Source organism: Nannobrachium achirus (assembly GCF_963921795.1).
Source record: "Nannobrachium achirus genome assembly, chromosome: 1".
NCBI lineage: Eukaryota > Metazoa > Chordata > Actinopteri > Myctophiformes > Myctophidae > Nannobrachium > Nannobrachium achirus.
In genome coordinates, this window is record NC_137810.1 from 35,466,543 (window position 1) to 35,478,746 (window position 12,204).

The following is a 12,204-nucleotide window of genomic DNA, read 5'->3' on the forward strand; positions in this document are numbered from 1 at the left end:
AAAAGCAATAATTTCGCGGACCCCCTGCAGTAACTCCGCGGACCCCCTAGGGGTCGCGGACCCCCTGTTGAAGACCCCAATTGTGAAAACGCACGCACGCACGCACGCACACACACACACACACACACACACACAAGCTAACGTTAGCTACCATTCTAATCATAGCTAGGTTATGCTACCATTCTTCTAAGAACAAGTGTCAACACACACACATCACATGACTACTTACAACTTAATTTGGCCGTGAAACACACACACACACACACACACACACACACACACACACACACACACACACACACACACACACACACACACACACACACACACACACACACACACACACACACACACACACACACAGTTTGGCGCCGACAGAAGCTAACGGGCTAGCTAACGTTAGCAACATTAGCATCCAGAGCCCTTATTGTGCTGTGCCAGTGCTCACTCACAGCGGCGGTAGACCAGGCTCAGCCTCTCGTCTTTAGTAAAAAACTAAACAATAAACTTTTGCTACTCACCAAAACAAAGACTGTTTATGGAGTTGAAAACCTAATTTCATTAGTGGCAACACTCTGAGCCCCCACCTCACGTCTAAAATACACTTTTATGGTCAGAAAAGGAAATGTTTCGGCGGAGATTTTAGCTATTCCACAGTGCCCTCTACAGATCTTGTCAATAGAAAATTCCATTGATCAGTTTTGCATTCAGGACAGGTGTAATATTTTCTTTTCTGTCCATAAAGTGTATTTTAGACGTGAGGTGGGCGAATCAGAGTGTTGCCACTAAGTAAAGTAGTCTTTCATCTCCATAAAACAGCCTTTGTTTTGTTTCGTAGCGAAACTGTATAATTAACTTTTACCACAGAGGAGAGGGTGTACAGCCTTTACTCCGGTTTAAGGGCTGGTGCATGATTTAGCAACTTTTTTAGCAATTTTATATCTGCCCATTACGTCTACATAAACGTCCATATTTCAAATATAAAGCACTTACCCCAGGCCACGGATAAAGCAGGGGTCTGCAGAAGTACCCATATCTTCCGTATGCCGACATGTAGCTCCTTTGAGCTCCGTCTGTCCTTCGTCTTCACCGAGATGCTTTCCAAGATCCAACCTAGTTGCATTTTAGATTCACGATGTTCTTTCCTTGTCCAAAACACAACCGCGAGCAAGCAAAATGTCCAGATATGTTTTACTTTAGAAATATAACTGTATGAACTATGAAACAACTGCACTGAAGGCAGTTTGAAACTTTGAATTCAAATGTTGCGGGCGGGCGGGGCGTCGCTCAGATGTCTGAGGCTTCTCACTGCGATGTGCGCATGCGCAAGGTGCTTAAATACAGAGATACTACCGTTCCAGTGAAAATGGTTGCGACCGTAGGTCGCATTTACTACCAAAACCTCCACCGGCTGTCTGTCAGTGAGTGAGTCAGTCAGTCAGTCACACTTTTGCCCTGCTCATATCTCCACAACCGTTGCCCCCATCCATGCCAAATTTTGCACACACACTCCTTGACTGCAAAACTACAACCTCCAAGGACCCCCGGAGCCCCAGGGACCCCAAGGTCCCTGGGGGACCCCCAGATGTAAAAAAAATGACCAAATGTGCTCACACGTCACACGTCACACTTTTTCCCTGCTTATATCTCCGCACCCGTTGACCCGATCCATGCCAGATTTTACACACACACTCCTTGCCTGCCAAACTACAACCTCCAAGGACCCCCGGAGCCCCAGGGACCCCCAGGTCCCTGGGGGACCCCCAGATGTAAAAATTGACCAAATGTGCAAAAATGACCAAATGACCACCCCAACGGGGCTGCTCACGGGGAATTCCCGGGGATCACCGACTCCTGGTGCTCCAGAACGGATGCAAAAGTGGTGGCGCCCCCAGTGGAGGACCCCCTGCCACTGCAGCGCACATAAAATGCCGTAACTCGGGCTAGGAGCGTCCGGGAGAGCCGGGGCCGGTACCTATTCGTCCGCCAAGGCAACGCGGAGACCCCACACCTCATTTCTCACACGGCCCTATTCTAGCACCACCTTGTTTTTAAAAACACATTTTTGGACACTGCTCCTACAGTTTTTGCCCTGAAATCACGAATATCACTACACAGCATGTCTACACTCATGTCATCAACATGGATCAAGAAGATTTTGGAAAAACACATTTTTGCCCTATTTGTGGAGATAAGCCACCTACGGTCGCTTATCTCCCGATTAGGGAGTCTTACTGGTACCTTTCCTTAAAGTTTCGAAGGAATTTCTTCCGGTAATGTACAGAGATTTATAACAGTGTGGGCAACATTAGCCTACTCATGACATCAAAGCCACAGCTCAATGCCAGGCAGACAAATAACGAGTTCTCCAATGGGCAATCTGACTCATTATGACATCACAGCCTCAGCTCAATGCCAGGCAGACAGATACCTACACAGAGATCTCCATATATGGGCAATCGGTGTCCAGTGTACATTCTGCATAACCTTATATGATAAGTCTGTCTGACAAATCATATCTGACTCATGACGGTATACAGGCAGACAGATGGATAATAAAGGTCTTATGACACTGGGGTTTGCACAGGGTGGGTCGTTCTATTTACTCTGTTCGAGCCTAGAAGAGGTTAGGACACATTTCCCACTTCAGATTACTAGAAGGAGGCGCGCCTCCTCCTAGTAATTTACAAGGGTAACATAGTGCCATTCATACACACCGCCATTCCTATCATTCACTTCCAGATCGGAATGGTGGTGCTTCCCAATAGGGTTAGGTTTAGGGGTTAGGTTTAGGGTTAGGGGTTAGGTTAGGGTTAGGTTTAGGGGTTAGGTTAAGGGTTAGGGTAAGGGTTAGGTTTAGGGTTAAGTTTAGGTTTAGGTTTAGGGTTAGGTTTAAGTGCCGACGTTTCGGAATGGGGGTGTGTAGGAATGGCAGTGTGTATGAATGGCGAAACGCGATGTGAAACCTTTACAAGCAACACCGCTACTACACCACCACTTCCATAAGTGAAAATACGGAATTCTAGGCAACCATGTCTGAGTCCCATATGGATTGTGTATGGGTTAAACTGGCATGGGTTAGAATGGGTCACCTATGACTGGTTCCCATATTGATTGTGTATGGGTTAAACGGGCATGGGTCAGAAGTGGTAACTTATGTCTGGGTCCCATCTAGATTGTGTATGGGTTAAACGGGCATGGGTTAGAAGTGGTTACTTATGTCTGGGTCCCATATAGATTGTGTATGGGTTAAACGGGCATGGGTCAGAAGTGGTCACTTATGTCTGGGTGGCAATTGGATCGTGTATGGACAAAGTGGGCACAGTTAGCCCTGGTCGTCCCTGTGTGGGTCTTACATGTGCTTTACATGGGCCACCTCCATTATATTGTTAGAGTGGTATCCTCTGTATGCACCTTCTGATGGACATAGCTAAAGTGAAGGACTTTGTGTATTGATGTCTGAGAAGTACACCAAAGACATACTTGGTGTGCATATCCAGGAGCTTTACAACATGTTCAAAATTTGGATTCTAATTAGTCATCAATATCACGATTATAGTGAACATTTGTATCCTAACCAAGTGGATATAAAGTTGGTGGGTGACAAAACAGTGACGAAAAGCATGTTATTGGATACAGGATGTTGTACTGATAAATAATCTGGTGTTTGATTAGTGTACACAACTTACATCAACTTCTAGATACATTTTTAAGATTATTTCAAAGACAATTTCATAAAACATTCCAATTATTTTATATTTCAGTCAACACGTCGATACGCACATGTGGACATCAATTTTGGACAATTTACATAAGCTACACCGCTACTTTCCATAAGTGAAAATATGGGATTCTGGGCACCCATGTCTGGGTCCCGTATGTGTCCCAAATGGGGAAATTGGGCATGGGTTAGAAGTAGTCACTTATGTGTTGGTCACATATGGATTGTGTATGGGTTAAACGGGTATGGGTCAGAAGTGGTCACATATGTCTGGGTCCCATAATAGATTATGTATGGGTTAAAACGGGCATGGGTTAGAAGTGGTCACTTATGTCTGGGTCCCATATAGATTGTGTATGGCAGGGCTATTCAATTAGCGGCCCATCAAGTCCGACAGGCCCGCGGCCCACTCCCAAGAAAAATAAATAAAGAAAAGGCTTCACGCATAAAACTTCAGTAGCGCTGTGTGAGTGTGTGCGTGCCTGCGTGTACTTCTACCAGTGCAAGCAGGCTAATGCAGAAAACCCCGCCCCTCAATGCAATCATTGCTAAGCCCCCCCAGTCTGTCTGAGTGTGTTGTGCTGTGCGTGAAAGGAAGATATGCGAGATTGCGAGTGGAGACGGGACGGCCGGGAGAGAAAGTTATTGGTGCCGCAAAATAACAACGGCGGGGGAGAGAAAATGTTGGACAACAATTTTCGGTTTTGTAAAGATGACGAAATCCCCACGACTCATTCCAGTCCAGCGTGGGGGAATCGCATAACGTGCCGTCCCCGCTGGTCCACATACACACCCCTATCACAACATATTTGAGCTGGTAGATTGGCTATATTTGGCGCGCGACACCATCTGATTAATAAAGGAGCGAAATGATTAATGTGTGCATGCGACGTCTTTGTTGCAGATGCAGAGAAAGAGTGAAGAGAGGGAGGGAGACCGGAGTGATGTAGTAGCGAGAGAGAGAAACAGCTGTGCTGTGTTGTGAACTTGTAGTTGTACTGTTGTAGGCTACCTCACGAAGTCTCCACTCATTTTAAAACGTTTCCATGAGTGTGCACGTCCCAAAATACTCCATGATGGCTGTTAGGAACTCTTCTTGTATCCGTTAAAAAGATTAAATGTCAATCTTAAATTGCATCAACAGGGGGGAAATATGCATGTATGTGAGACTAAAACTTAAGGTGCTTTTTTGCCTTATATCTGACCCACTTAAAATGGGTCACAAGTATAATAATGGATGGAAGAAGATATAAGCAAATATTTTTCCCTTGAAAATAATGAAAGGCATAGAACACTAAGTGTCTGAATAAAAAAGAAAAAAGTACATATTGTATTAATTGTGGGAATAATGGGATTCTGAGACGCCCTCAACCTGGCTCACTCATTCTCAAAGAGGAATAGGCCCAAATAAAGAAAAAACACAACAAAAACTGCACACATTTTGTGCGAGCGTCGCACACAGTCTGGCCCCCAGCCCTGGGGGTCCCGACAATGTGGCCCCCTGGACAATTTAATTGAATAGCCCTGGTGTATGGGTTAAACGGGCATGGGTCAGAAGTGGTCACATGACCCTTACAGAATCCATACGGGACCCAGTCATATGTGCCCAGTTCTAACCCATGCCCACTTAGCCCATACTGAGCCCAGACATATGTGCCCAGTTCTAACCCATGCCCACATGGCCCTTACAGAAACCATACGGGACCCAGACATATGTGCCCAGTTCTAACCCATGCCCACTTAGCCTACATTGAGCCCAGACATATTTGCCCAGTTCTAACCCATGCCCACATGGCCCTTACAGAATGTATACGGGACCCAGACATATGTGCCCAGTTCTAACCCATGCCCACTTAGCCCACACTGAGCCCAGACATATTTGCCCAGTTCTAACCCATGCCCACATGGCCCTCACACAATCCATACGGGACCCGTACATATGTGCCCAGTTGTAGCCCATCCCCACTTAGCCCATTTATAACACATTTGGGGCCCAGCCATAGGTGCCCAGTTCCAACCCATGCCCATATGGCCCCTTTTTAAACCGTATGGGACCCAGGCATGGTTGCCCAGTTCTAACCCATGCCCACTTCGCCCACATATAATCAACATGAGACCCATGGAAAATGCCCAGCTCAAGCCCATGCCCACTTTGCCCACATAAAATCAACATGGGGCCTGTAGAAATTGCCCAGCTCAAGCCCATGCCCACTTAGCCCACATAGCACCTACATGGAAACCGGCATAATGCCCAGTCCCAGCCCATTGCCCAGTTGAGACCCATTTAGCCTACATGTGGCCCATATGGGGCCTATTATGAATTGTTCGCTGGGCACCTCCAAGATTCCCATGTACCTGACAAACTACTTCTTAAAGGTCAAGGATGTTCACGATCATAACACCAGAGGCAGCTCCACTAATCATCATCAGCGTAGATTTAACACTAAACAAGGCGCTAACTCGTTCTCCTGCTATACCATCAACATGTGGAACGCCCTTCCACAAGCCCTAAAGGAGAGCAAATCCCTAGCCTCCTTCAAAATTGGTATGAAAAGTCACCTTCAGACAGCAGCTACCCGTGACTTGTAAATAGACTAAGCCCCCATGCCCCCCCCCCCCCTTTTTCTTTGTATTCTGCCTTTTGTATTTGATGTTATGCTTTTGAAACTGATATTATCCTAGATAAAGTACTATGTTCTATCCGTCTGTCTTTCAATGTTATATGAGATACTTAAAGTGTGGTTCCTGTGGAAATAAGCCTCGGCTTTCTAGGATCTCCTTTTAGTTGACCTTGTACCAGTGATTTGTACTGTCATGAAACTGTACTTTTTTCTATTGCAAACTTCTAATAAATTCTTCAATCAATCAATCAAAAGCAAATTAATATCAACAACATCGCTGCACTCCATGGTAAACGGAGATATAAGACGGTCGTCATTCATCATTATGATACTAACAATTACACACACACACACACACACACTTACACTTTACACACTTGAACGTTAACATCTTAGTCATTGAAAAAGTCATTATAAAGATGAATGACCAGGTCGTCTTGATAAGGTCTACCCAAACCGAATGACAAGCTAGCGACACGATGTTCACATTATTTTACAAACTTTTCACGGCAAGCAACTGATTTGGATAGCGTGTATCAGGCTTAATTTGACAAAAATGTATCATGCATCATCTTTTAGAGTCTGTGGTCCAGATTCCAGAGCGAAACATTACCTCGCTAATGTTCTGAACCAGAGCTACAATGCTCATTGCATTTCATACAGGCTATGATGCAAACAAAAAAAAAATAACCAAAACGAATAAAATACAAACATAGGCCAACTCACCGGTGAACTGAAATTCCATTACCAGGTTTGCATCTGTTCGCACATCGTCCTCTAACCCCCGTCTCTCCATCTTGTTCTTTTGTGTTTTCTGTGTCGGTGGCCAGGCGACAGCCATGCAGGTTAATGTAGTACTGGTATCAGCATACCTCTGTTAACATCCTTAATAGGGATAACTGCACCATAACCAATGTCGACATAGCCATGAATTTGATCTCCACCAAACTCGATTTGCTTGTGAATATACATTTCATCCATCATCAGTGAGCAAATGGTATCCTTTCCCTCTTCCCTATTCTTAGCTACATGCCTTTCCAGGCTGCTTTAAAAGTGTAATGAATGAACTCAGGATGTTTTAAAACCTACAAAACAACACTAATATTATGAAAATTGGACATTAACTGGCTGGTATCTGTGGCAAATATCTGTGGTAGATATTTTTTTATCTGTAGCTACCATCCGCTTTGAATGGAAAAATATCTGGAGAAAGATTTTTTTATCTGTTATCTGGCCCAGTGGGAATGGGCCTTTAGAACTACATCTGGCACACCCTATAGTCTTCAGACTAATTGCTCCGGGTAACAGGTAGACTCGCCGAAATGAAGGTCGCCGGAAAACGTGGAAGAGTCGCCGAGGAAGGCTCACCAATTTCGGTGGAATTCTCGCCTGCCGGATTTGGAATTGTCGCCGACAGCTTTTACATGTCGCCGACAGTGTCGCCGACGTTTTTGGAATAGTCGCCTATATTTATACCATTATAGACAACAAAGGTAGACTATAAAGGGAGCGAGTGAGTGAGTGAGTGAGTGAGTGAGTGGGGTATTCAAGTGAGTGTAGGCTACCCTACCCATATCAATGTCACCCATTCACACATAACGTTTGCACAAGTGTCCACCACTTTGCAGATCAATTACCCTAAATAATAGTTACAGTATATGCTACAACATGTATCTGTGCTATTTATTGAAACTATAAGCTTTATAACTGTACAAGCTGGCTGCTGGCAACTTTGTCTCTGACCAACGACTACAACGTATCTGTAGATTTCGGCGACTCTACTGGTATTCATTGCTCCGTCCCCTCTGAGAGTGGGTGGGTCTATGGGCTGAAAACCAGGTAACCTCATGTAAGCAGATACAAATAATGTTCTGGTTGAAAGTTTGAGTTTCATCAACAGTTACATAGCGTGCGCGCCCATAGTTTGCATGATTCTTACAAATTACTCCATGATTTGTTCTTCACCTATCCCAGGTTGTCGCCCAAACCGATGATTCTTATCGGACACTTAGCTGTGGACATGTATGCAATTTACTTCAACTTCAAGTCTGAGTCCTGGAACACAAAACCTTGAGCCTTACAAGAGCTGCGCCATCCTGTACCGTGCTTTCACAGCCATGTTCCCCCTCATGTACTCTGAACAAGTACCTGGTGTACTGAGAAGTGCTCCTTGATAGACCCATATGATATGGACATGAGTAATGCTTTGTGCTGAGACAATGAACAAGTCAACATTGTGTTTAATGTCATTGGTGTGGACAATACCCACACTGGCCACATGGTGGCACACTACATCTTTCAACCCCTGTCAAATTCTGCTCTCAGAATTATCAAGATCTGGTCCTGTTTCCTTGATGGTTTGGCATGTAACAGTTTAGAATCTGATTCCTCTTAAACCTTTACACTCTTTAGCCAGCATGGGGTGCTTTGCAAAAGACTACAAGCCATGAATTAAAAATGCTAGAATGTTTTATAGGCTATGTAATATATTTTATGGCAGTTTTAATTTGCAAGTTAAAGATGTTAACCTAAACCAATAGAACTTTTTCACAGCAGCCATATTATTATTATAATAATATTATTATTATAATATGTAGGCCTACTTGCTACTGGTATTTTGATGTTTATGTTGTCAAAATTACACCATACTATGTTGGATAGTCGAAATAAAGTTGCATCTTGCAAATAATAAGAAATAAGCCAATTATTTTTGAGTTTTTCTTTTCTCCCTTTTTTTTCTCCGTTTTTTATACTCCCTCTAAGTTCTAGACTAATGTATGTAAACAGATGTGCATTAAATCACACAATATTATTGCAAAATGTAGCTTAACTACATTTAATATTGTAATAAATCATATTGATGCTTTTAATATTGGGTAGGACACCTGTTAAAAAAATCTTAGAACTATTTCACAGTAGCTGAAACCCTGTGAGGACAACAGACAAACTGTGGCACAAAGATGGCCTCTTCAATACAACCATTTATCGTAAACCACTCAGTAGAAACACACTCTTAAGAGCCAACAGTAACCACTCCAAGCAGCTCATCCGTAACATCCCTATTGGTCAATATTTGCGCCTCAGACGCAACTGTAGCTCCACTTCAGACTTTAAATCAAAAGCTACAGAGCTCACCAACCGTTTTACAGAAAGAGGCTACAACCAAGTAGACCTAGATGCAGCTTACAATAGAGCTCTTGACACAGACAGGATGTCCTTACTCATAAAAAAGCCTAAACAGGCCCCCAATAGACTCTGTTTTTCTACACAGTACACACCAGCAGCAGGGCTTATAAAAAATGTATTTCTCAAACACTGGCATATCTTGAAGAGTGATCCTAAACTGGCAAATATATGTGCTGACCCTCCTCTCTTCTCTTTCAGACGCTCCAGAAGCCTCAGGGACCGTCTTGTCCACTCGGACATGAATGCACCTTCCCCCCCGTCCTGGCTCCCTAAACCGCCTTTAGGTTTCTACAAATGTGGCAATTGTGCCCAGTGTTCCAATTCGACCAATACTAAATTCTTTACTTATCCACGTACTGGCAAGAAATTCAAAATATCTTCTTTCATTAACTGTAATTCCACCCACGTGGTCTATATGCTCAAATGCCCCTGTGGCCTTGCCTACATTGGCCAAACACTTAAAATAAGAATTGGTGAACATAAAACGGCCATTCGCACAAAGAATTTGGATTATGCAATAGCTAGGCACTATATACAAGCCAACCATGGCTCCCCAGCCTCCCTCAAGTTCTGGGGCATTGAGAAAATTGCAGCCCCACAACGAGGAGGTGATGTAATAAAAAAACTTTTATGCAGAGAAGCAATGTGGATCAATAACCTTGACACATTAGAGCCCAATGGCCTAAACGAAGAACTGAACTTATCCTGCTTCTTATAGACGGTCCCTGAGGCTCTCTCCCCTATACTCTGTTTGTGCTCTGTATGCATCCATATATATATTTTGTAAATGTTTTTATTGGCTTAACACTGTTGGCCCCTATTGTTGACTGTACATGCATTATTTTTACTCTATGTATTTGTTTATTTCATCAGTATTGCCTGAGACTGACATGCAGCACCTGATACCTGAGAACCAACAACCATTGGTTGATTGAGAGAGCCACCCTCTACTGTCTCTTTAAATGCTCCTCTTTGTTTGCTGCACCTCATGACTCTGACGAAGATGCATTAGCATCGAAACGTTAGTCAATTGTTTTTACTGGCACCTGAATAAAAAGGCTAGAACCGTCTGAGCTGCTCCAGTGTCTCTCTCTCTACTGCATACATCTGTCCCTGCTCCTGTGATGCACCAGACTATAGCCGTGTAGGCTGAGGCGCGCTGTAGAACCCCTTTGTTACACCATACTATGTTGGATAGTCGAAATAAAGTTGCATCTTGCAAATAATAAGAAATAAGCCAATTATTTTTGAGTTTTTCTTTTCTCCCTTATTTGTTTTTTATACTCCATCTAAGTTCTAGACTAATGTATGTAAACAGATGTGCATTAAATCACACAATATTATTGCAAAATGTAGCTTAACTACATTTAATATTGTAATAAATCATATTGAAGCTTTTAATATTGGGTAGGACACCTGTTAAAAAAATCTTAGAACTATTTCACAGTAGCTGAAACCCTGTGAGGACAACAGACAAACTGTGGTTATAATATTTAGTAGGCTACAACACTACAGTGGTTTAAACTAACTATGCACATTTAGTAGGCTACTGTGCTACAGTACAATTTTGAGATACCTTTACAATAACCAGAGTATTTACATTTTTTATACTTTAGGCTGCACCTACACCAAAGGACCATGAGAGTGGAATCCCCATTCCGCCAATGCATTTCAATGGGAATGGAGCGGTTTCATGGCAGTAGAGGATTTCTGCAAAAACACTCCTTTCTCACTGAAACTCATTGGCGGAATGGGGAATCCACTCTCATAGGTACTTTGGTGTGGGTGCAGCCTTATACTCTATTCTAATACATCCCAGGGGACCGTATCTATGTTCCCCAGAGGCAAATATTGTACCTTTTACACCACTACAATTACTTGACAGCTTTACTAGTTGCTCTGCAGATTTAAATTATAATTACAAAACATACCCAATAAGCTATATTATAGGCTACTTTCAAAAATAACTGATCTACAAGCTCACAGTGCCTTGCATTGTGATCTTATGAGCTTGTAGAGCTGCTATTGGACTTTTACCAGTAATAAGTATACTAGTTCCTCAACATTATGATATTACTACTTTTACTCCAGTAAAGAATCTGAGTAGGCCTACTTGTTAGTTCTTCCACTACTGTCTGCACTTCAGAAAGTTGACCGTAAAAAAAACTCGTTGCCTAGCGACGATCTAACCAATCAAAATGCGACCAACCGGCCGGTTGATGCAGGGCGGGTCTAAACGAGAGAGTGTTTTTTACTGGTGATTCAGTCAGAGTGTATGAAAGGGTGCGCTCGTTTTATTGTCCACGACATTGCAAGCGGCGCGAAGGCCAGCGGACCTTGGTCCTGCTCTTCGCCCCCGAGCGCCGCAGGCGCGAGTGGCCGCGAAGAGCGGGCCAGGGCCGCGCGGCCGGCGGAGCGCCGCGCGAGTTACGAAGCCGTGGTGAATGCAATCGTTATATTTATGCCCAGGCCGTAAGGCCTGGGCAAGCCCACGATAAACGCCCGCGCAGTCCGGTGCGCATTTCCGAACGCACCCTTTCCCCACACTCGGACTGAAACACCAGTAAAAAACACCATCCCGGGTCTAAACAGCACTCTGCTACCTGCTAGGTCAATCAGCCTGTCAATCATCCCCACTCATTTCCACCGACTGACACACGTGCATTGATTATCCTC